Here is a 26678-nt window from a genome sequence, read left to right as displayed (position 1 = left end):
TGGTAAGTTTAAATGTCCATTGGGAATGTTAGTGAATGGGGGAATGGATGAATGAGTGGGTGTGTCGGGTGGTGAGGTAAGCGGGTAGGGTGGTAGGTGGGTAAGGTGGCAGGTGGGTGAAGTGGTAAATGGGTGGGATGGCAGGCATGTGAGGTGGCAGGTGGGTTGGGTGGCAGGCAGGTCAGGGGTAGTCTGGGGCAGTCAGGGCTAAGGGGGGTAGTTGGAATGGTTGATGGGGGGAGTTGGATGGGGGGGGGGGTCAGTGCCAATGATTAGGGGGGTCAGTTCTTTGGTTACTCAGGGGTTAGACTAGGATTTTTTTCTCTAACCTTTCCTGGGTATCTATTTAGGTAAGTCCCACGGAATCGTCTGAAGTCTCTGACTCTATCTCAGAGTTGGACACATTCTTAGAGGGTCCCGGGGTGCAAGGGAATTGCCCAAACTTCCTGAGCAGTTCCCATGGAGATCCGCATGTTGGGACTTCCACACGGTCCCGACGCGCATCTTGGGTTGTACGTCCGGCTTCCGACGATCCGGAGATCGGAAGGCCTGGGTTACAAAAAGTTGGCAGGCTATTTTTCTGGGCATGGTGGGAGATGGGTGGACAGGCAAGAGAGGAGTGGTGTTTTAATCCCCATGTCCAGACTCATTCACTTGGTAGCAGAAATGACCAATAGTGAAACAGGACTGGGAACTCTGCCTGTTTTTTTTAATCACCCTTCCTCCAACTCCAACTTTGAGAATAGAAGCCAATTCTACCATCTCTACAACCAGCGTGAGCTAGTTTAATCGAACACACGCCAGTGATTGATGTTGAGACCGCACGCTTACTAATAAATCTTAATGCCTGGCCATGGCTTTTCTTGACTCAGCTGTACATATACCTGTTGAAACTTATCTTCCTTGGATCTTTCCACATTCCCTATTTGAGTCTAGACAATAATTGTAGAGTCTGCTGCCTGATGCAAATCTGTTGTCGGTGGTTGGAGAAAAACTCGTGAACAAGTTGGAGCTTGAGTTTTTAAAACATTTCCTATGCTAACAAATTGAAATGTAGTTCACCACAGATGACAGACTATAGAGAAAGTTTTTTGACAAGTTTTGACAACTGGCACAGTTCGTGTCAGTCAGCCCAGCCTGTCCTTTCTCCATCAACTTCAATGGCCGGAGACGTGTTTTCAAGCCTACCCCATCATTCAAGAAGATCATGGCTGATCCTCTACCTCAAGTCTGCCTTCCCACACTATCCCCATACCCCTTCATTCCTTTGGTAACCAAAAACCTATCGACTTCTGCCTAGAAGATATTCAATGACTGAGCTTCAACAGATCTCCGGGGTAGAGAATTCCAAAGGTTTACAAGTCTTTGAGTGAAGAAACTCCTCCTGGTCTCAGCACCAGATGGCCCACCCCTTATTCTGAGGCAGTTACACTGCTATGCACAACCCAGGGGAAAGGATCACTTAAATAAATAAAAAACTTTGAAAGTTTTCAAAGAAAAAGAATCATTATTCATGAAAAATACAGGAGTTGGGAAAAATGGCTCTTTAACAGTTAAGAATCATTTAATTGCATCATGAAGATTCTGTTCACTTTCCATTTGGTGTGGGAAGATTGTGTGTCATGACAAGGGATACATTTGGTAGATTAACATAGCAAGTGTGGGAACATGTAAAGTATTCCTGGAGGTTTCATCCCATTAGAGTTGGCAATCTTTGCTTATGATGACAGTCTATAATAACCCTATCCAGGCAACTGATTGATTGGGTCCAAGTGGCCTCAGTGGCATTTTTTTCCAAGATCTATTATGAATTTTTTGTTTATACAAAGTCTTGGCCTTAATGGCAATATGATTATCATCTGACATTCAGCAGAGTCCCTGAATGACCTAGCATAATATCAAGTTAGAGTAGTATTTATTGGAATCATTTTCTGAGGAACATTAGGAACAGGAATAAACCATTCAGCTGCTTGGGCCTCTTCCACCATGCAATTAGATTCTTACTGATCTGCACCTCAAATCTATTTTTCTGCCTTTGCTCCATATCCCTTAATATCCTTACCTACCAAAAAGGTATTAGAGGAGCCATTAGATGTGGGGTTTCTGTCTAGCATGGTTTTGTGCATTCAGTCTCACAATAAGTTGAATCTCAGTAGAGGGATATTCACACCCTGTTACCTTTCCATCATTCTACTCACTAATCTCTGTGACCCACAGGAATGTATTGACAGTTAGCTGCAAGAAGGTTGCCTCCCTGTTCTCTCAGGCTGGGACAAGTATGCGCTATAAAAGAAACCTGAAAATAGGAAAGAAAGGACAATAAAATTTATGGCCTGCTCCAACAAAAAACAGTTGTGTTAGACCCAAGTTTCTAGGTGGAAACTCGTCATTGGTGTTGCTCTGTATTGACTAAAAGTAGCTGGAGTCTGACCTTTGATTTTTTTCTCAGGAAGCTGTAGGAGGGGAGCCAAATCAAACAGTCCAATCACAGTAATTCATTTTAAAAATGCGCTTTGCAACATTAATTTCTACGAGCATCTTTCCCATTTCCTCATGAGGGGAGAGAATTCTGTATTTAGCAAAACTTGACAGCTGATGGCACAAAACTAGTCCCTTTAACACTTTAAGTTTTCTCAGTTGAACTGATTTCTATTGGAGTTAGTTTTGTGCTCCAAGTCAACTCTCAAAGATTTGTCTGAGAATTAGTTATACATTTTTAAAAATACAGAAAATGTCATGATAATTGCTTGAGCCAAGTAATCATAGGCCATTGATGGCATCATGATTTTCCCATAAATTTCCTTCTAATGTAGATCGCCAGACAAGGGGCCTTACATAATCCGACAGCTCTGAAGTAGTTTCCAATCAACCTCTCCCTGTACCTCATCTCAGTAGAGTGAAACCAAGCTGTGCAAAAAAAAAGGAAAGATTTGCATAGATGCACAGCATTTCACAACCTCATGATGTTCCAAAGCGCGTTACAGGCAATGAGGTACCTTTGAAGTGTAGTCAGTGTTTGATATGGGAATTGGGACAGCCAATTTACACACAGGAAGATCCCATAGATAACAATGTGATAACGTGACTGTATCAGTAATTTTGGTTGAGGCTTAAATATTGACCGGGGCATTGGGGAGAACTCCCCTGCTCTTCTTCGAGTAGTGCCATGGAATTCCTTAGTCCACCTGAGAGGGCAGATGAGATACGGCTTAATGTCCCAACTGAAAGCTGGCATTTCATAGAGCCATGGAAGTCTACAGCACAGAAAAAAGCCATTCGGCTCATCGAGTCTGCGCCGGTCAACCAAGTACCTAACTATTCTAATCCCATTTTCCAGCACTAGGCCCATAGCCTTGTATGCCAAGTGCACATTCAAATACTTTTTAAATGTTATGAGGATTTCTGCCTCTACCACCCTTTCAGGCAGTGAGTTCCAGATTCCCACCACCCTCTGGGTGAAAAAATTCTTCCTCACATCCCCTCTAAACCTCCTGCCCTTTACCTTAAATCTATTTGTTGATTCCTCCACCAAGGGGAAAAGTTCCTTCCTGTCTACCCTATCTATGCCCTTCATAATTTTATGCACCTCAATCATGTCCCTCTTCAATCTCCTCTGCTCCAAGGAAAATAACCCCAGTCTATCCGATCTCTCCTCATAACTAAAACACTCCAGCTCAGGCAACATCCTGGTAAATCTCCTCTGCACTCTCTAGTGCAATTACATCCTTCCTATAATGTGGATTCCAGAACTGCACGCAATATTCTAGCTGTGGCCTAACCAGCGTTTTATACAGTTCCCGCATAACCTCCCTGCTCTTATATTCTATACCTCAGCTAATAAAGGCAAGTATCCCATATGCCTCCTTAACCACCTTATCCACCTGTCCCACTACCTTAAGGGACCGGTGGACATGCACACCAAAGTCCCTCTGATTCTTGGTACTTCCCAGGGTCCTACCTTTCATTGTGTATTCCCGTGCCTTGTTTATCCTGTCCAAGTGCATCACCTCACACTTATCCAGATTAAATTCAATTTGCCACTGATCAGCCCGTCTATATCCTCCTGTATTCTAAGGCTATCCTCCTCACTATTTAGCACCCCAATTTTTGTGTCATTACTGTGAACTTGTGAACTTACTGATCAATCCTCCTACATTCAAGTCTAAATCGTTTATATATGCCACAAACAGCAAGGGAACCAACACCGATCCCTATCGAACCCCACTGGACACAGGCATCCAGTCACAAAAACACCCCTTGACCATCACCCTCTGCTTCCTGCCACTCAGCCAATCCTGGATCCAATTTGCCAAATTGCCTTGGATCCCATGGGCTCTTACCTTCGTTATCAGTCTCCCATGGGAGACCTTATCAAAAGCCTTGCTGAAGTCCAAGTAGACTACGTCAAATGCATTGCCCTCATCTACACACATGGTCACCTCTTCGAAAAATTCAATCAAATTGGTCAGGCATGACCTCCCATTAACAAAACCATGCTGACTGTCCTTGATTGACCCCTGCCTTTCCAAGTGTAGATTAATTCTGTCCCTCAGAATTGCTTCCAATAGTTTCCCCACCACTGAGATTAGACTGACTGGCCTGTAGTTCCCTGGTTTATCCCTTCCTCCCTTCTTGAATAATGGTACCACATTGGCTGTCCTCCAGTCCTCTGGCACCTCTCCTATGGCCAGAGAGGTATTGAAACTTATTGCCAGCGCCCCTGCTATCCTCTCCCTTGCCTCACTCAACAGCCTGGGATACATTTCATCCAGGCCTGGAGATTTATCTACTTTTAAGCTTGCCAGACCACTTAGAACCTCCTCCCTTTCTATACTAATTTCTTTAATTATATCACAGTCCTTCTGCCTGATTTCCATACCCACGTCGTCCCTCTCACTTGTGAACACCGACACAAAGTATTCATTAAAACCCTACCTACGTCTTCCAGCTCCACACACAAATTACCACTATGGTCCTTAATGGCCCCTACTCTTTCCTAGTTATCCTCTTACTCTTAATGTACTTGTAAAATAACTTTGGATTTTCCTTTATTTTACCTACCAACTTTTTTTCATGTCCCTTTTTTGCTCTCCTAATTTCCTTTTTAAGTTCCCTACATATTCTATACTCAAACAATTGATGATAACTTCATGCCCTCCACTACTGAGATTAGCTTTATATTCTCAGTTTATTGACACAATTCAAATTTCACCAGTTACTATGATGGGATTTGAACCCATGTCCCAAGAGCATTAGCCTGAGCTTGTGAATTACTAGTCCAATGACATCACCAGTACACCATCACTTGCTTCCTCAAAGACCTGCTTTCCAAAAGTGTCAACCTAGATTATGCGCTCAAGTGTCCAGAGTGGGACTTGAACAGCATCAGATTGCATGTTTTCAGGTTGAATCTAACTATCTTCTGAATCAGAGGCATGAATAATTGAGCACCACAGAGTCATAGCTGATGCCCGTGGTGGAATTAGGCCCAATCCTCTGTTATAAAATGTTTCAAGCCAACATAATCATATCTTTAATGATGTTCTATTTGGCTTTTGAAGGTAAGCCAATGTCTTGGCAGTAATAGGGAGATCATGAGGCAACTCAACAAGTTTATTCCCTCCCATTGGATACTTCCAGATTCCCATGCTTCAGGAGACACCAGTAATCTTCAGGGGAAAGAATCATAGAATCATGAAGAGGCCATTGTGTACATTGTTCCTATTTTATCTTTTTAAAAGAGTTTTCCAATTAGTCCCACTCTCCTGCACTTCTCTCTTTTCAAGAATATATCAATTCCCTTTTGAAAGTTATAAGTGCATCTGCTTCCACCACTCTTTCAGGCAGTGCAATCCAGATCATCATCATTTGCTGTGCAAGGATAAAATTCTCCTCATCTTCCCTCTGGTCCTTTTACAAATTATCTTACATCTGAGTCCTCTGGTTGCTGGCCCACCTGTCAGTAGAAACAGGTACTCCTATTTACTGTATCAAAACTCAACATAATATTAAATCTTCCTTAACCTTCTCTGCCCTAAGGAGACAACCCCAGTTTCTCTATCTAGTCCCAACATAACCGATGTCCCTTATCCTGATACTAAGATTTTTTTTATTTGTATAGCTGGGGAAGCAGTTATTGTTCAATGTCGAGTTTTAACAATCCATTCAACAGTTTCAGCTGGTCAGTGTGAATGGTTGTGATGCCACCAGGAATGGGTCTCTCGGGGCAGGAGTTCAGAATGTGGATGCTGGTCTGGCTTGGATGGCCAGTCACAATCTGAGCTGTTCCTCATGTTCCACTCATGGAACAAGTGGTCACATCTTCCCTGGCCCGTCCTCAAACGGTTGAGGATTGTCCAAGTTTTCCGTGGATGGTTGGAACCTGGGACTTCACTTGGATCAGCTACCAGGTTTGAAGTTGTAGTCAGTCAGGTTTGTAGTTTGTAGCCAACCAGGAGGCGTATCATCAAGAGGCAGGGCTTTAGTCAGTTTGTAGGGTGTGGAGTGTGTTCCAGTAGGGATTATGGGATTTTGGATGACTGTGCTGTTTTTTTTTGAGGCCACACGTCAATGGAGTGCTTCGTTAGCTGTTAGTTGGTGGTATTCTTTGAGGAAGATGTTTTCCCTGCAGACATCAGGAGGTTCTAGTGCGCTAGCACAGGAAGCCACTTGAGCTGAGTTGGTCTCAACATCCCAGAAATAATCCTCATGACCTCCAGGAGATGAATATCTATCATGTTTGTGGGCGGCTCCTGAGCCAGTACCCTGCTGTCAGGTAGACCAGGGCGATTGAAGCCGTGTGTACTGTGTTGGCCCTGTTGCCCTAGGTGGTACCCTTCAATTTCCGTATGAGATTCACTCTCAACGGTACCTTGACTCCAGTATTCTGGAGCTATTGGTACATCAATGGATAGTCAAGAGTGATGCCAAGGTATTTTGGCAGGATACAGCAATCGTCAAGTAAATGGTCCTCCTCTTAAAGTAAGCTTTCCAACCTGAAAGCTTGCAAACTAATGCTGTTAAGAAGGCGGGCTCCTACGCAGTCAGTAAAAACCCACCAAGTTGGTGAACTATCTCTAATCCCCATGGAATCAAGAGTCTGACTAGCTGGTCAGTTTTTATCTTTGAAGTTAATAGATTAATGCAGCATGTTCTGATGCGGTCAAGGTCCAACGGTTTGTTTGAACCATTGGGATAATGTTGCAAGGTCTTCCTTTCCTCCGAAGTTTTGATCCATTGTGCCTTCTCTCCTTCAATAAATGTACATAGAATTCACTTTACCTTCTTTTTTGTTCTTGGGATGTTGGCATTGCTGACTAGACCAGCATTTATTGCCCATCCCTAATTGCCCTTGCCCTTGTTCAGAGAGTATTTTAAGAGCCAACCATATTGCTGTGGGTCCAGAGTCACATGTAGGCCAGACCAGGTAATGATGGCAGATTTCCTTCCCTAAAGGACATTAGTGAACCAGATGGGTTTTTACGACAATTGGCAATGGTTTTGTGATCATCATTAGACTTTCAATTCCAGATTTTTTTATTGAATTAAAATTCCATCATCTGCTGTGGTGGGATTCAAACCCAGGTCCCCAGAGTATTACTCTAGGTCTCTGGAATACTAGTCTAGTGACAATGCTACTAAGCCACCGCCCCTCCATCGTAAATATTCATCCTTAGAATTAAGTTTTAATTGATTATGTTGTTAACAAATAATTCACCTGAAATAACCTGAAAAACGTTGAAAAGAGAGACATGTTGCCGACGCTTTTCATCTTGCACTCATCGGGACAAATGCAAGAATGCCAAATTTCAAATGATCACAACAATTTATACTGCAGGGGAAAAGGGTGCTGTTTGATTGGCAAGTTGATTCTGATTGGCAGGGACATGGAGAAAGTGAAAGCCTCGGCCAATCAGAGTCAACCTGCCAACCAATCAGCACGCTTTTCTCCTGTAGTGTAAATTGTTGTGTGAATGTTTGAAATTTGGCATTCTTGCATTTGTCGTGATGAGTGCAACATCAAAAGTTTTGGTAACATGTCTCTCTTTTCAGCAATACCAAAGTAATTTCGTATTTGGCACCAATAAACTTGTAGGGCAAATTGCACTTAGGCCTCTAGTTCCTTAATATTGTGTGATGTGCTAATTTTGTGATACTCTTAAACAGCCCAAATTGTTTCCACCACTATCTCCCAGTGGTAGATAGCCCAGTCTAGTATAGCTGATCTTCAAAACCACTCAGGTTGGAAAAGAAAAAGTCCAAACTTGATCACGTTTACACTTAGACAGCAAAGGTCTCTAGTGTTGACCAGCCATGATTGTATGGCTACGTTCCAGGTGGCAGAGCTTCTTCAATCAGATATTTCCAGGTTAAACAGGGGGCGGCTCCATGACCTGCTCCAATCTGGAGTGGTATGATATTCCATCATGATCTTGAGCTCAAGGTTCAGGGCCAGGTTTACAGGAACTCGCCCATCTCAGAGGCAAAGAGAGCCCGAGGTAGTTGAAGCCTTTCACAGGCTCCATGATTTGCCCATTAATTTGAAAACCTTGTATTTTTTTCACTTCAATACATAGAAAAGATATGGACAGAAACGTAACTCTCCCCTTGAAGTTCAGATGACAACACAACTGTACCACACCAGTAGTGTGGAAGTCCCGTCTCTTGGCCAGGCTGAACTTGTTCTTAGGATTTTGAAACAAGAGAATTTTGTTTAATCTCTCCTTTTTTTGTAAGGTCATCCTGATCTTGGCAGCATGACATCAGGGTACAAAATAACCTTGCTGCTTGAGAGCTAGCAGTATTCATATTTGTAATCACAATATGGGGAATTGTTTTTAAGTCATTTGTAGTCTGAGTGGTGAGAAGGCTTTGAGTTGCTGATGACGTTCTTTGATTTGTTCTCCCAGGATCAGCTTTCAGTCCTTGTGTCTCCCTGTGGTAACACATCAAATGTCACGAAAGTAAAAAATAAATTGAACTCAAAAATACAACATAGGAACAGGAGTGGGCCATTTAGCCCCTCGAGCCTGCTCTGCCATTCAATGAGATCATGGCTGCTCTGTGACTAATTCTGTATACTTGCTTTTGACCTAAATCTGTAAAGACCTTTTGGACAAAAAATTATCATTCTCAGTTTTAAAGTTAACAATTGACCCAGCATCAACTGCTGTTTCCAAAGAGAGTTCCAGACTTGTACCGCTCTTTGTGGAAGTGTTTCAAAACTTCACTCCTGAAAAGGCCTGTCTCTAATTTTTAGGCTATGTCCCTTAGTCCTAGACTTCCCAACTAGCAGAAATGGTTATAAAGCCAGAAAATTCTGGAAAAGTGCAGAAATGCAAACGTAGTTCCATTGTCTAAAAAGGGATCAAAGGAAATGCCAAACAATTATAAGCCACTTAGCCTTACATCGGTGGTGAGCAAATTAGTAGAATCAATCCCGAGGGATAGGATTAACTGTCATGTGGAAAGGCATGGACTAGTCAGGGATGGTCAGCATGGATTTGTTAAAGGAAGGTCTTACCTCACAAATTTGATTGAATTCTTTGAGGAAGTGATAAGAAGGGTTGATGAAGGTAGTGCAGTGGATGTTGTGTACATGGATTTTAGCAAGGCATTTGACAAGGTCCCACATGACAGATTGGTCAGGAAAGTAAAAGCCCATGGGATTCAGGGTAATGTGGCAAACTGGATAAAAGGTTGGCTTTGTAACAGGAAACAAAGGGTCGATGGATGCCCTTGCGAATGGAAAGTTGTCTCAAGTGGTGTTCCACAGGGCTCAGTGTTGGGACCCTTGCTGTTTGTGTTATATATTAACAATTTGGACGTGAATGTGGGGGGCATGATTGGGAAATTTGCAGATGACACAAAGATTGGCCGAGTAGTGGATAGTGTAGAGGATAGCCATAATCTCTAAAATGATATAGATGGGTTGGTGGAGCGGGCGGTAAAGTGGCAGATGGATTTTAACATAGAGAAGTGTGAGGTCATACATTTAGGGAGGTTAAACAGTTACAGGGATTACAAAATAAATGGGAATATACTAAGAGGGGTAGATGAAGTGAGAGATCTTGGCGTACAAGTACACAGGTCCCTGAAGGCAGCAGTTCAAGCAGACAAGGCTATAAAGAAGGCATATGGAATGCTCTCCTTCATTGGCAGAGGTATAGAATATAAAAGTAAGGATATAATGTTGGAATTGTATAAAACACTGGTGAGGCCACAACTGAAGTATTGTGTGTAGTCTGGTCACCACATTACAGGAAGGACGTAATAGCTCTGGAGAGAGTGCAGAGGAGGTTTACAAGGATGTTGCCAGGGTTAGAAAAGTGTAGCTACGAGGAGAGATTGGATAGGTTGGGGTTACTTTCCTTAGATCAAAGAAGGCTGAGAGGTGACTTGATTGAGGTGTACAAAATTATGAGGGGAATAGATAGAGTGGACAGGATAAAATTGTTTCCCTTGATGGAGAATTCTAGAACCAGGGGACATAGATTCAAGAAAAGTGGCAGAAGGTGTAGGGGGAACATGAGGAAGAACTTTTTTACGCAGAGGGTAGTGGGTGTCTGGAATTCGCTGCCCAAGTTGGTGGTAGAGGCAGAAACTTTAAACTCTTTTAAAAAGTACCTGGATCTGCACCTAAAGTGCTGTAAACTGCAGGGCTATGGGCCGGGTGCAGGAAGGTGGGATTAGAAAGGGCACCTGGGTGTTCTCGGGCTGGCATGGACAAGATAGGCCAGTTGGCCTCCTTCTGTACTGTAACTTTTCTATGGTTCTATGTCTGACTGCATCTGTGGAGAGGAAAACAGAGTTAACGTTTTGAGTCCGTATGACCCTTCTTCAGAACTAAAGAAAGGTAGAAATGTGATGAAATTTATACTGTTTAAGGGGGTGGAGCAGGTGAAGCTGGATAGAAGGCCAGCGATAGGTGGGGACTAAGGAGAAATTGACAAAGATGTCATGGACGAAAAAGACAAAGGGAGTGTTAATGGTAGTGGTAAGGGCTAAATAAGGTGCTGATAGTGGTATAAAGGTAAGAAAGCAGAATGTGATAATAGCAGAACAAGGGTCAGCACTCTGTGAAAGAACAACATGGAACAAGTAACAGGTGGCCCTATTGAGGGTGGAGTGGGGGGAGGGGGTAGTGGTTGGGGAAAAAGGGATAAAAAGGGGAAAAAGATGGGATAAAACAATTAATAAATGAATAAAAATTAAAATAGTTGGATAAAAAGTAAAAATACATTTAAAAAAAGAAATGGGGATTAAAAAAGGAATGAAGATAGAGGAGGGAGTTCATGATCTGAAGTTGTTGAACTCATTATTAAGTTTGGAAGACTGTAAAGTGCCTAATTGGAAGATGAGGTGCTGTTCCTCCAGTTTGCGTTGGGCTTCACTGGAACATTGCAGCAGGCCAAGGACGGACATGTGGGCATGAGAACAGGATGGGGTGTTGAAATGGCAAGCGACAGGAAGGACTGGGTCATGCTTGAGGACTGAACGAAGGTGTTCCGCAAAGCTGTCATCCAGTCTGCACTTAGTCTCCTCAATGTAGAGGAGACCGCATTGGGAGCAGCGAATGCAGTAGACTAAATTGAAGGAGGTGCAAGTGAAGCGCTGCTTCACCTGCTTCATTAGCAGTAATGGTTTCTCTCTAAACTAAGTGTTCCCCTAAATGCCTTGAAAGCTTCAATCACATCACCCTTTTGCCATCTAAATTCCAGGGAATGCAATTCTACTTCGTATAATCTCTCTTTGTAATTTAACCCTTGGAGTCCCGGAATATTCATGGTAAATTTACATTACATTCCCTCCAAGGTCAATATGTCCTTCCTATGATGTGGTGCCCAGAACTGCCCTCAGTACTCCAGGTGTGGTGTAACCAAGGCTTTATGTAGCTGAAGCATGACTTCCATGTCTCCTTGTATTTCAGTCATCTAGATATAAAGGCCAACATTTCAGATTATTTTTTGTGCCTATTCATGACATTGTATTGATTTATGTACCTTGACCACCCCACTCCCACCACCAGTCACCCCCTCCCCAAGATTCTTTGGGCTGCCACTGTTTCTAGCTTTTCACCATTTAGAAAGTACAATGAACTATTGTATTCATTTAAGGTCCAAAGTGAATAATGTCACACTTTCCTGCTTTGAAATCCATTTCCCACACATTGGCCAATTGATAAATACTTTTTTGTAATTTTATGCTCCCATCTACACTGTTTACAATGCTGCCCATCTTTGTGTCATTGGCATAGATATGTGGCTCTCCACCCCATTATCTAAGTTGTTCATAAATGTAGTAAGTAGTTGAGGCCTCAGCGCAGGTCCCTATGGGACATCACTGGCTGGATTTAGTCAGCCTGACAGGGCTCTTGTCCACTGGTTAATATGAGCCCCAGTGGTATTAATTGCCCTTCAAATACTTAAGTGGTCACTGCAGGACCCCGAGAGTGAACCTTGAGAGAGCCCGCCAAGAGCTGCTGGCCATTCAGAGGCTGGCAGCTCTCTATTGCTCATCAGCGCCACCAGCTCCAGTGGCAGTTGCCAGCAATGCACTCATCGAGGCTCAGGATTGCTGAGGGGCAAAGGCCAAAGGTGAGCAAGAATGGGATGGGGAACATAGGAGTGGGGGGCGGCAGCGGAGCTGTTGGAGGCAAGGGTGATGTTGGCTTTCAGCAACTTATTCTTTCCCGTTGTCTAGTGCCCATCCTCAGAAAGCTGCTGGCAAACCCAACAGCGTTTGCTGGGTGGCCTTTGGGAGCCATGGGAAAGCCGTGCAGATCCCATTTAATCCCTGAGCCACCAGTGAATTGCATTGGGCTCGGGGATTATACACTAATGAGCCTAATTGACATTCCATCACCGCCAGCTGGGAATCCCACTTCAGCCTTTTCCGCCCTCCAACTTAATTGGGGGAGGGTTTGCTGGGGGACTGACGTGGGGCGTCTCCCGCAATTAAACGGTTCACGGACCTCATTTAAACCAGCCCGACTATCACATCCTGCCAATAGAGTACCTACCCAATATCCTGACACAGTGTATCCTGCTGCTCAGCCAATTGCCTAAACCAGTCAATGATTTGCCTTCAATTCCATGAGTTTCAACTTCTGTCAACAGTCTCCAATGAGGGACTTTATCAAATGCCTTCTGGAAATCCATATAAATGACATCCAGTCATTCCTCCATTCATTACTGTAGTCATTTCTTCAAAAGATTCAATCAGATTCGTCAGACATGACCTACCCGTTACTAATCCTTGCAGCTCTTTCTGATCAACTTGTGTTTTCAAGCTTTAAGTTCAGCTATGTTGATGTCCAAATGGCTGTGCCTTCAGTTGCTTTTGTTTGGTTGCTTTGGGCTATTTTTGGAGATGTTGATGTTGGCTTATCTTGACAGAGCATATTAAACATAAACTTGAGCGTAATCTTAATTTAGAGCACAGCTCTTTGTACTTTTAAAAATATTCAAAAATTGTTCATGCCACCAACCATAAATGAAAGTACCAGGGGCTGGGAGTGGGTGGGGTGGGGGGGGGAGCAAAAATTGAGAGCAGTGATCAGTTTTCCAGGTTTGTGATGGCTTTTGAGGCCTGAATGTAAAGTTTGTAAACAAAGTACAGACCATGGCCATGTCTAATGATTTATCACATTTCCCTCTTGTCCTAAAATTGAGAGATTGGGAGATGTGAGTACTTCCTCATTTGTATTTATTGTAATGACTGACTTGTCAGATCACTGTTAAATACAAGCCCTGGTGCTCCCAATTGGTTGTTTGTACACTGCCACCAAATTTAAGGTTCCTTCTCTTGACAGAGACAGAGTCCACCGATGATGTGCTGCAGTGCAGTGTGCCCACTCAACTAGAGGCTTAATTTGCTCTGTGCACTATTATTACAACCATAGAATTAAATAGCACAAAATAAGGTCATTCGTCCAAATGCGCCAGAGAGGATTGGGTAATTCTCCCAGCAATCACACTTGTAGGCTGCACTGTTGTAAGTGACTGGGAAATGTTTATATTCTGTAACTATCCTTGATTCACTGCATATTGCTAAAGAAATAATCCTGCTTTTACCAAAAGACTGCAGGTCATGAATTCAGTTTGCTAAAATGCACAGAGACTCTGGGCAGGATTTTCCCCATGGGCTTCAGGGCCCTCTTTATCAGTGTTCAAGTGGGAGTCAGAAGCCCGTACTGCGTGAGCAACAGTCACTCAACTGTGATTTCCACAGGGTGCCCCCTCCATAGTGGCCTGCGGCTATTGATGAACTCATGTAGGTAGGGAGGGCCTTTAAGCTTGCCTGGAGTGTTGACCACCACCACCACCCCCCACCCCCCAGAAGGAAAAAATAGTTCAGACCAGTGCTCTTATTTCCCAGTTTTTACTGATGTTCCAATTTAATGTATACAAGATCAGTTTGAACCAGGATTCTTATTTCCCAGTTTCTATTGTCTTTTCCTTCTGGGCCTGCCCCCCACAATATCATCCCACTCTCCCCATCACCTTTCGCACCCCCCTCATTCCCCAGTCTGCTCCCAGGAGGCTGCCCCCAGTGCCTCTGGGGACCTGGAGGTCAGCTGGAAAGCTCCAGTCAACCTTTGACAATAGGCCTTACCACGCCGTTAGTTAGGTGAATTGGCTTGCGGGTGGGTCGCCCTGCTGTCCGCGATCCACCCGACAGGAAAATGATCCGGGATTGGGATGGAGCCGGGGAACCAGGATGCCAGTCAGTGGCGTGTAATTCCATGCCTACCCACCTCTATGCCCACTGCCAATTGGGCATAAAAATTCAGCTCAAGGGAAACAGATTCTGTTAAATAGACTCTGTCCGCTGAATAAATAGACTTGGTTTGTTCTAAGTCCTGATGTAAGCCCTGCTAATCTCCATCTCATTGTCTGGCACATTGGGGTTGATATGAAACGCCCACAATTGGCAGGAGAGAGCCAGGGTGTGGACCAAAAATTAAAAATCAGGCAACTTGTCCCCAACCTGCCAGAAATGCACCTTCTGCCATTTTTACAGTGGCTGGTTACCTCGCGTGTATGTCTCGTCTTGGAAAGGCAGAACACTTAATTTTAATATTTGAAACATACTAAGGCAGTGAAGTTGGGAACCTGAATTAAATTTAATAGCATTGAATGAGTTCCCAACTCTAGGGAAACCCAGCAGTGACATGCAGGAGGGAGAAGCCAACTCCAGTAGGTTCGTCTATTTAGAATGGAGTGCTTCCCCACCCCCTCCAGCAAACCTTCAACCTCACTCTACAGCCGCAATCAGTCATCTACCTCTGCCATCCAACCCCTGATCTTTTCCGATTGGCAGTGACCCTTTCCAAATGTAAATTTGCATAGCTGCCGGTCGAGAACTGGAAGAAGATTATCATGATGTCCTGCTGCTAAATTCGCTACTGAAGTGTAGTCACTGTTGTAATGAAGGGAACCAGGCAGTCAATTTGCATGCAGCAAGCTCCCGCAAACAGCAATGACCAGATAATTTGTTTTAGTGATGTTGGTTAATAAAAAAATATTGGCCAGGGCACCAGAAAGAACTCCCCTGCTCCTCTTTGAAATAATGCCATGGATTTTTATGCCTCGGTTCAACGTCTCATCCAAAAGACGGCACCTCCAATGGTGCAGCACTCCCTCAAGATTGCACTATGAGTGTCAGCCTAGATTTTGTGGTCAAGCCTTTGGAGTGGGGCTTGAACCCACGATCTTCTGATTGAGGTGGGTCAAGAGCACTAGCCATTGTGCTAAGGTTGATGCCTCTAAATGGATCAATGCCTTCTGGTGCCAGCTGCAGCCCTTGAATTACCCAGTCCATTTGGTGAAAAGCTCCACAGTTACTTGGTTAATGTTTCCTTGTGGAGGGGTAATGACCTCCTTGCTGCTAAGAGTGAGCATTGCACAAGTCCATCAGCAGCAGGAATTCTCTCACCATCCCACTCACCCAAATCTAGTTGCTCTGTTACCAGTCAACTAATGTTGCAACTTCAATCTGCAAGAAATTTCACAGGAACATCTAGGTTACTCTGTGTAGTGTGAGTTAGTTGGTTAGATATTCAGGGATGCAAATATATCAAGTCAAATTGCACGCCCCACTTTCTCTGCATTTTCACTGTTTCCTGTCAAACACTGTTTTATAAATTCCATATGAAATAACCTAACTCATTAAAGTTCCTAAGATTTTCTTGACTGTTAATGTATTTATTCTATGTAAAACCTGGCATAACTGAAGTAGTATGTGCAGTGTTATTTAAAAAAAACAAAGAAATTCCATACATTGCAGTGGTTACATTCCACAGAAACCCACAGAGGGATGTCAGTCTGATTATAAAAAACAGAAGAACCCAAGTTGTATAATATATTGCCTGGTTCTGGGCTCCGAGGTTAGCTTAAACCCATTTGGCATATTGTACTGCCTGGTAAATATGCAGTCCTGTACAATTACCGTTCCCAGTAATGTCCCCTGTCCTATCCTCAATCTACTCCCACTCTGCGCACATCCTGTTCCAACTCTGTCCCCTCTCAAAATGCTACCCCTTGTATGCCCCCCCATGCCCTGTCTTCATTCTACCCCCTCTCCTGTTCTCCATCTGCCCTCTCTCCTGTCTGCACTCTGCCCCCTGTCCTGCACCCTTGTACCATGTTCAGTTTTGTACTGTGCCACAGGTGACAATCCTTATTTTTGTCCTCGCCAGGCTGGGCGATGTCAGTGCTGAGGGACAGAGTATTTTATGCATCCGAAGCCGCTGTCAGGGACTCCTGGGTCAAATAATGATCACCCGTTCCAGAAGAAATCTCCCTCAAAAAAAAAAGCATGTGGCCCCCACTGCAGTAGTGTGACATTTCCATTCTCCCCATAAGCCATCTTGTGGCCTTTCTGGATGTGATTCCCATTGGTATGACGTGAGCAGTGATTGTGGGGACAGCATTTAACTCATTTCACATTGAAGCCTTCTAGCCAGGGAAGAGACCATCCATTCCTCTGCACTCTGGCCACTGAGACGACATGACGAATGAAACCAACCCAGGATCCGCTGCCAATATTTGGAGAGCATTTCACAACACAATAAAATTAACTAAAAAAAAATCATGATTCAATCATTAACCATCACTGTTCCCTAAACAACTCTTCCAAGCATGTGAGTTTTCCCTACAGACTGGAACTGATATGAGAAGGATGGTTTCGTTTCGTTTCTGACATAATTAATGGCCTTTTTCATTCACTCACATTGTTCAGGCTAATGTCTCTCAGTAGGTCAATGGCCTGTATAGTGACAATAAATTACTCCCTAATTAAATGTTCTCTTTTCATAACAAGAAAAAGACAGATTCAGGCTTTCCTATGCTAACCTGGATACTCCCAGTGTGAGAAGCAATCGAGAGTTAATTGGTATCCGAAAGTATTTCGGGACATGGCCCAGACTGGGTCAAAAAGTTCACTCATAATAACTCTTTCCTGTTTTTTCAGTGCAGTCTCAGCCAAGATATTTAATTGGGGCTTTGTGCTGATCCGAGTTGCTGGATAATTATGTGTACAAAGTACGTGATGCAAGTCTTCTGGCTTCACATCAGGGGGAACCAAGATGGTGAAACTCCCCTTTCATTAACAATTGCAGATCATTAGTTCAGTAAAACAGCCAATCTCCTGATAGGGTGGCCAAACCCCAAGATTGTTCTGGAGTCTCTAAGACTGATCTCTACTGTGAGAAACTCAAGAGAGAAATCACTGGGGTTTTTAAAAAAATTGCTTTCTTCATAGTCTTTGAATAATTTTACTTGATATAAAAATATTGGCAATGGGAAAAGTGACATTTGTCTGACAGTCAAGGATCATCCAATCAAGGAACGATGAGTCTGTTTGATTTTTTGATTGGCGGGAGAATCAGTACATGGCCAATGGCGAAAGAGTGGGGGTGGGCAGATGGTGGCAGAGGTTATGTGATGAAGCCTCCTGGAATACATCTACTAGAGTTGACAATGGCAGCTCCTGGTGCCCATCTCAAGAGGAGATACAATGCCCCCTTCAATCCCTCAATCACTGAGTTGAAAAGAGGATATTACTAAAGGATTTGTTTGCCGTATTCCACCACAACACTTTGTAGACATAACAGATGGTAATATTAGGTCAGTCTCCATTCACAGGAACCCTTGTTGGCACAAGTGGGATTTACACCTTCCATAGTAATAACCAAACCATATAGGGCACAAGGTCTCTGTTCAATGTCTAGTCTGTGCTGGGCCTTCTGATCACCAACAGAATGGTTGCTGGATGTAGCAACATCGAGGGAAGGTGAACCCTGATGGGAAGTGTGTATGGGGAGGCTTTGAGTGAGGGTTGAATTAGGTTTGATAGCAATTGCCACCATACCCTGCACGCCACCCCCTTCCCCCCCAGCACACTCCATGGTGCAATAGTCCACTGACACTAAAGAATGGGGATTTGGACATGATACAGTTGACACCAGTGTCTATGGAACTAAATGTCACCTGAGGCTCTTTCCCCCTCCGCTCCTCAAAAGCTAATCATTTTGGAAAGCAACACCACCAGGCATTGATCTGATGACATCTGGTAAGTGTTAATAAACATGCTTGCTACACTTTGACAATAACCCTTCTCAGCATCGTTCTTTTCCTGCCCATTACCCAGTTTCTCAGGAGACTCAGTAGCGACTGTTTGATTTGGAAGTCAATCCCCCTGAATATTTTGCTGAGAGGTTAAAGGCACAAGGGAAATATTTGCAACTCTTCTCTCCAGCCAAGAACTCTGCAGTACATCATCCAAATCCAGAGCTAGGGAACTGGCAATTGCATTCCGCAAAGACCGCTGGGCATTTACAGAGAGTAGAAATAAATGAGTTGATTTAATATAGAACAGGCCTTCGCTGACATGTGGTGCCCTTTTAGATATATTAATGTATCCGTTATTGTAACAGCATTTCTCATTGTCAAACAGTCAAGTTTAGTATAGTTTGATTGGTGTGTAATAAGTACCTTTTACGGCTGGAGTTTTTTCCATTGAGTTTACAAAGATTTACATAGCTTCTCAGGTGGTTTTCTTTTACTTCATTCTCAGGAAGGGACGTTGTTGGCAACACTGTCATTAATTGTCCTTCCCCAAATTGTTACAACTGGGTGGTTAGTTTGGCAGCTTCAGAGACAAGTTAAAAATCAACCAGGTTAGTGTGGGATAGGAGTCAGGTACAAGTTCAACCAGGTACGGAACATTTCCTTTCCTAAAGGACATTAGTGAGCGAGTTGGTTGTTGTGACTTCCTGGCCACTTTTACTGATTTAAGTACAGAATACTTGATGTGTTACTAATTACAACAAGTTTGCAGGGTATAAGTTGTTCTGACCCTGTGCCCATTTGAGTGGTATAACACAGGGGTACGTGCTGCACTCACCATGTGGGAAATTAAGAGACTTCTCAAGTGTTCCCATGAATAGTTCCATGAATGATGACCTGCCTTTTCCATGACTATCCCAAAAAAACCCCCAGCCTTTTGGGGGAACCAGTCCTTTCCTGCCTAGAGTGGACTGAGATCTCCTTCCATAGGGCTTTAGTAGGATCCCCAAGCCTCTTGGATTGTGCAGAAATTAAAGATTAATCTCTGGGACACGGGAAATTATAGGGAGAGTATAAACCATTTTGGAAATGGGCAATGGCTGTTCCACTGACAGTTCAGAATGATCCAATTGGATAGCGAAGATTCTGTCTGCATTCTGATTGAGATGGAAGTACGCTGTAACTTTGGATATGTCAGGTGTGGCAGGAGTGTGAGGTCACGGCCTTTGAAGGTGGAAAGTCATGTGATAAAATGTCCTGGAATATGTCCAACCAGAGTTGGCAACCCAGAGGTTTATGTTGAGCAGTGAGGGTGAAGCATGGTCTTGTTGGCCAACAAGTTCGGATGTTTAAAGTGAAGTGGGTTGTGGGACCATCTCAAAAGTGGATTGATCTGGACTCTCTTTGACTGAGAGTGCTTTGGGGAAAGGAGAGTGAAGTGTGGTCCCAGGGAGATTGTCCAAGTCTCCTGGTGCCTTTTCAACTTCATTCTCTAACCTGAGACAGAGCTGGTGTCAGGAAGATTTGGAATTGGGAGGGTGGGGATATGAAAGGATATGAGAGCGGGAATACAGTGCAAGGAAAGGCGCGCACCACTGTAAATAGACATCAGTTAGGACTGGACAATGCCAAAGCCTTTAATGCTGACTTTTAAATCTAAGATAATTCGCAAAAGAACCAGGGGGAAAGATGAGCAGAAGTGTCTTTACACCGCAAGTTGTTATTAATTAGCATGCACTGATTGATAGGATAATGGAATTAGATTCAATAGTAGCTTTTAAAAGGGAATCGAAAAGGGAATGCTTGAAAAGGAAGAATTTTCAGGGCATGGGGAAAGGTGCGGGGAGTGGTACTAATTGACAGCTCTTTCAAAGAGCCAGCTGAGGCACAATGGGCTGAATGGCCTCCTTCTGTGTTATGAGATTCTATAATTAGCTGTTTTCTTTGTTTTCAGAGCTTTGGCACCAGAGGAAGAAAAGTGAAAGGTAAAAATAAACTATTGGATGAAGCAATGCCAACACCATATCACACAGTTTGGAGTATTATTTCTGTTCGTTAGTTTATTGGGCAATGTGAACAAATCATCAGCAACACTCTCCTGCTTGGATTTCTGCACCATAGTTTACTGAATCCATCATTCCAGTGAGTAATCTCATCTATTCTACACAATTTTGAAAGCGACGGCATTTATTGAAAAGGTTCCATTAATCTCCCTGGCTGATTGTACCATGTCAGTGTGTTGCTGAATCGCACGGACTAGGACGCTCCTTGGTTTGACCTGTGGTCTGAGTAACTTTGCTGGGGTGATGCAGCCTGCTTCAGGGCCCCTCAGTTAAGGAGGATAAATCAGCCAGGGCTTCCCTGGTCACTATGCCACAAGCTGCACAAATAGGCCAAACAAGGACAGGATCAGGCTTGAAACAAAACCCTCCTGTGACAAATAAACTGCAAAATTTGGCTTCTTGGACATCTCCATTCTCCCTTCATCCCATCCCTGTGCCTTCAGCTGCCTAGGCCCTAAGCTCTGGAATTCCCTCCCTAAACCTCTCCACGTCTCATCCTTTAAGATGCTTTTGAACTCTACCTCTTTGACGAAGTGTTTGGTCAACTGTCCTGATGCCTCTTCCTTTGCTTCTGTGCCAATTTTTTACATTCCTGTGAAAGGCCTTGGGGCGTTTTACTATGTTAAAGGTACATATAGATTCAAGTTGCTGTTGTAATGGCAAGCATACAGAGAATGAACAGAGCATGCAGCAACTGTAGAACCACAGACAGGAGGGGAAAGACTGTATATTGAATTAAACTACATGACATAAATTGTGCCACGAGTGTGGCCTTTCCTACTGACAGCCCTACCTTTGGGGCCTGGAGCCCCTGGCTTTGATGTCTCCCCTTCCAGCTTACTGCAGGGAGGCCAGCTCCATGGATCTGGAGGCCTCACTACATAGTAGAGGTGAGGGGTGGTGCTCTGATGCTGGCAAATTTCCAGCGGTGCCACAAAATCACCCCAAATTGGGGACTTAACTGTGTAAATTGGCTGCCTGCTTCTGTTCAACCATTCCTCAGTGGGGATGTGTCAGGGAGCCAAAAAGCAGCTCCCCCTATTTTCCTTTCCCCACCTCCCAGCCCCACCATCAGAAAGCCAGGAAAACTCATCCCTATATGTCCAAGTCAGCATGGTGTGTGGCATGGAGGAACCTGGAGGTGAGATTACTGCTCCTGTCTCTTTGGTAGAGGTCACAGGCTGTAAGTAATCATCATGACTTAAGAACAAAGGAAAGTAGTTCATTCTATGTTCACAGTTACTGTAGTGCATTCTGTTGATCATGTAGAGTGCAGTCACAGTACACTGGGGGGTTGGGGTGTTGTAGCTAGATATTGAGTTAGTGAGACCAGTGGCAGTGGCACCAACCATGTGAACTGCTCTCTCCTGGATGCTGTAGCCCCACCTGGGCAGACAAGAGGTACGTGTTCCATCAAAATCCTGAATTGAGCCTTCTAGTTAATGGAAAAGTCTTGAGGGAGCATGAAGTGGGAAATTCCTTGCACAATATTCACCCTTAGCTGCACTGTCGGTATTGTTGATCCTGTCAATCTTGCTGCATAACCATCGGGAGCAGAAATCCCAGATAATTCTTTACTTTCCTTACCAATTCCAGCCCAGTGAAACCAATTATAGTGCAGCTTCCCAACCTAACTAGTTCAATATAGCCAGGAGCTCAAAGCTGGGATCTTATTGATCTGTGTGGATCAGGACATCTTCCTTAAGTCAACTAGCTTGATCTATTTTGCATGTAGATTAGTTTAACTGATACAGATCAAGGTTCATTGTTAATTCAACATGGGACACCTTACCACTCATGGAAAGAAACTAAAGGTCCAATTTACTGAAGAGAGGACAATTAATGGTGAAACATTTCCAGAGGTTGAGCAGCTTGTGAATACTTTTTAATTAATGGGATGTGGGCATCACTGGCAAGGCCAGCATTTATTGCCCATCCCTCATTGCCCTTGAACTGAGTGGCTTGCTAGGCCATTTCAGATGGCAGTTAAGAGTCAACCACATTGCTGTGGGTCTGGAGTATTTGTAGGCCAGACCAGGTGAGGACAGCAGATTTCCTTAGAGATTAAAGATGATTGATAATAGTTTAATGATCACTATTAATTAAGCTTTCAATTCCAGATTTTGATCAATTAATTGAATTTAAATTTTACCAGCTGCCATTATGGGATTTGAAACCATGCTCCCAGGGTGTTAGCTTTGGCCTCTGGTTTACTAGACCAATGACATTATCCACTATTCTACTGTTTCCCCCATTAGTCTTGTGATACTTTTGAGGGTAAGTGCGTTTGGACTGCCATGCGGGTTGAGGCTGGTGTGCTGAGTGCCAGCAGCTAGTGAAGGCCTACAGACTGTCTTAAGCACTGACGTTTAATCTGCAAAAAAGAAATTCAGTTGAGGCACATTGAAAACCCTTGGAAAGATTGTCCAGCACTGGGAGTTGTGATTAAGAAGGGAGGCAGCCACGAGTCGTATTGGTATTCTGCATTGGCACCTGCAGCCAACACTGTCCTGCTGATTAACAAGTTGAACCCTGAGAGGGTTATACCCCAGTGCCTCTTTATTCCTCTGAGTGCACGATGATGTGCAGTGTGGAACAAGAAAGAAAATGCCTTGGTACAAACAGTTAAGAGGGGGAGGCAAAGAGAGAATGCAGCAACAATATTGTTTTACATCCCATGAAGCCTACGTTGCAACTGAGTGCTGAGCAACTACAGTTTTGCACAGACCTTGCAGTGCATTATGGTGCTGATAAAACTTACTGTGCAGAGTCCCATCTGACTAAACACTGCTCACTCATCATATTGGGTATGTGTAGGCCTCAGGCTTTCATACCCAATTGTAGTGATTCTGCATACTATATGTAACAGCACTTCAGGCGCTGGCTTACTGGCCTCATAGTCTACTGTTCACGAGATAATTTGAGAAGAAGGAGGCCATTTGGCTACTGATGCCCCATCATGAAAGACCCTAAGGTTGTTCCATTGTAGTAAAAACAACTCCAGGGTTTTATTTCCCCTCCACTTGCCCAGTCTGGATTCCATTCTATGTTTCAGTCACACTCTGGATAATGATAAACCTCCAAATGTTGGTCCTAATGTTACCATTTACCAAATTGAACCTGTACCCAGCCACCGCCCCCCCCCCCCCCCCCCCACCCCACCAACCCCTTGCCCTATGCTCATAGATTAATTGAAACCAGATTAACCTTTTCCACACCATTGACCATTTTAATACCTCAATATGGTCACCTCTTACAGGTTGACAAGCTACAAGTTTCTCCAGTCATAACTCGAGCCTTGTATACTAAAGGGCAGCTTCACTGCTCTTTCTTTTCAGACCATGAATGCCTCCCCTGTGTCCTGGTGACCAGACAGCAAACTGATAGCTTGATCACAAGTTCCTCTGACTTGTGTTCCACCGCGTTGGTTACGTAATCTGACATGCAGTAGGCATTGTTGATTATTGTTTTGCATTGGTTGGACATTATTACTGTTGAGACTCCTAAATCTTTTGTGGCTTCTTCAACTAATTCATCACTATTTGTGGAGAATGTGTGTTGCCCAGTTTCCTCTTCTTGTGCGCAGTAGTTTGCTGCACTTGCATTAAATGCCATCTGTTGTTCTGACCATTTATGGGTTCTTTCTGACCAATTTTGTAATTGGTGCTAACAGCCTGTAAAGTCACACTGCTGAATATAGTCCAAAATCTCCTGCTGCTCAGCCCAAGTTTTGCAGCTGTTTTTATTAATAATTCTCTGATATCAGTTCCAGAAATATACTCCAAATACAAATGTATCATGGAGGGTTCTTAATGATTAAAACAGAGGCAAACAAACTAACCAAACATATATGTTGATTCAACATGCAGCTCTAACAGACTTCCCTTGCATACAATTATTCGCTGCAGAATTTAAGACAAAAATGTGAGTACATGTTCCTTCTCTCCATATCGGATAAAAAATGGTGCTTTTTAAATAATGTTTTATTTCATCTCCAAATTTATTGAACGAGAGAGTGTTCTGTGCTTTTGAGCCAAGTTTGTTTTGTTTGTTAACCTCCAGCAGTTGCTAAACCTTGGCAATCTGATCCTATTCCCAGAGAATGCAGACAAGAAAAAAATTAACCCTAAGATTTATAGTGAGACTACCAGTAATGATCTTTGTTAAACAGGCTGGTGGACAGATAAGTGGGTAACTGTGCAGCCTCATGGAAGAACATTTACTTTATTAATTAATGGAGGGGAAATCACAGGCTGAATTTTGTGACTTATGCTTTTGGCAGGAGTCCAGGAATGGTACATCAGAATTCTTACCTCAAAACTCTGTGATTAAAACAGGTTTTTTTTAAAAAAGAAAACTTCTGTAAAAAGCTCAGTCTCTGTTCCAGAATTCTTTAAAAAAAGAAAATTATAAATGGAAGTCTTAGGTTTCTAAGCATTGCTGTGGAATATTCTGCACAAAAAACCACATGATATTAATGACCACATCTCATGCTGGCAGGAGTGAATCTGTGGGTACACAGCAAGTGGGGAAGTGATGATATCATGATGAAGTGAAGTTGAAAGCCAATACAAACACACAGGCACATGGACACGCGCATGCATACACCAACATACAGATATTCACATGCACTTACGTAAAGATGCAAACACACTAACTGGTATACATGCACAAACATGTAGATACACACACACACAGACACACACAGACACATGCAGATACACGTGCACACACCCTTACATAGTTACATACGCAGAGACACAGGTACACACACACAACCCAAGTCAGTCTGGTTGTGAGTGCAGCATGTCCTTGTGGGTGGGTTGGGGGCTGTCAATGGAAACATAACATTCAGACTGTTGGATTGACAGCTTCTTGGTGTTCACCTACTGATTCAGGCAGTGCGTCACAGACAGGGTCATGGAGACCTTTCCCAGATTTATTCTCTCTTGGTTATAAAACAGGAACATTGGATCCTGATTCAAACAGCCTGCCAATCGGCAGATTCTGGGATCAATCCTGATTGGACTGAGTTGAGTACATTTAGATCCTAAGCATCCCTCCAATTCCAATTTAATGGAAGCTCTGGGAGAAATCTCTCTTGCATCAATATGGTATTCCCACTCTGAGTGACACAGCCAAAGAATGGGCAATTTTTATTGTTAACCATTTTCTGCTAGGTTATTGGTTGAGATTTATCAAATGTAGTTCACCTGGGATGTGTACGAGGGTAGATTTCATCAGACTATCAGTCTTAAAGATTGTCCTTTCAACAGTGTGTTCTCAGTTCTTGTGTTCCAAACAACACAAGATGTCCCAGCACATCAGTGCAAAAGATAAGGCTGAAGCATTTGCAACAATCTTCAGCCAGAAGTGCCGAGTGGATGATCCACCTCGGCCTCCTCCAGAGGTCCCCAGCATCACAGATGCCAGTCTTCAGCCAATTTGATTCACTCCACATGATATAAAGAAACAGCTGAAAGCACTGAATACTGCAAAATCCATGGGCCCTGACAATATTTTGGCAATAGCACTGTAGATCAGTGCTCCAAAACTTGCCGCACCTCAAGCCAAGCTGTTCTGGCAATCTACCTGGCTATGTGGAAAATTGCCCAGGTATGTCCTGTACACAAAAAGCAGGACAAATCCAACCTGGCCAAATACTGTCCCATCAGTCTACTTTCCATCATCAGTTAAGTGGTGAAAGGGGTCATCAACAGTGCTATTAAGCAGCAATTGCTTAGCAATAACTTGCTCACTGATGCTCAGTTTGGGTTCCACCAGGGCCACTCAGCTCATGACCTCATTACAGCCTTGGTTCAAACATGGACCAAAGACCTGAGCTTCAGAGGTGAGGTAAGAGTGACTGCCCTTGACATCAAGGCAGCATTTGACCGAGTGTGGCATCAAGGAGCCCTAGCAAAACAGGAGCCAACGGGAATCAGGGGGGGAAACTCTCCGCTGGTTGGAGTCATACTTAGCACAAAGGAAGATGGTTGTGGTTGTTGGACGTCAATCACCTCAGTTCCAGGACATCACCGCA

The 26678-nt window shown here is 43.6% G+C and overlaps 1 protein-coding gene across 7 annotated transcripts in view; it reads left to right on the top strand.

Moving 5' to 3' along the window:
- LOC144695871 (protein eva-1 homolog B-like) overlaps nt 1–26678 on the top strand; it is a 92510-nt gene that overhangs the window by 51420 nt on the left and 14412 nt on the right. For 6 of the 7 annotated variants that reach the window (XM_078566919.1, XM_078566915.1, XM_078566916.1 and 3 more), the window contains one exon: nt 20527–20714. The exons of the other annotated variant lie outside the window; for it this stretch is intronic. The gene's annotated coding sequence lies outside the window, so the exon portion shown is untranslated. The remainder of the gene's footprint in view (nt 1–20526; nt 20715–26678) is intronic. 7 annotated transcript variants of the gene reach the window in all.

Source organism: Cetorhinus maximus, chromosome 21 (genome assembly GCF_964194155.1).
Source record: "Cetorhinus maximus chromosome 21, sCetMax3.hap1.1, whole genome shotgun sequence".
Lineage (NCBI taxonomy): Eukaryota > Metazoa > Chordata > Chondrichthyes > Lamniformes > Cetorhinidae > Cetorhinus > Cetorhinus maximus.
This window is presented reverse-complemented; position numbering and strand designations above follow the sequence as displayed.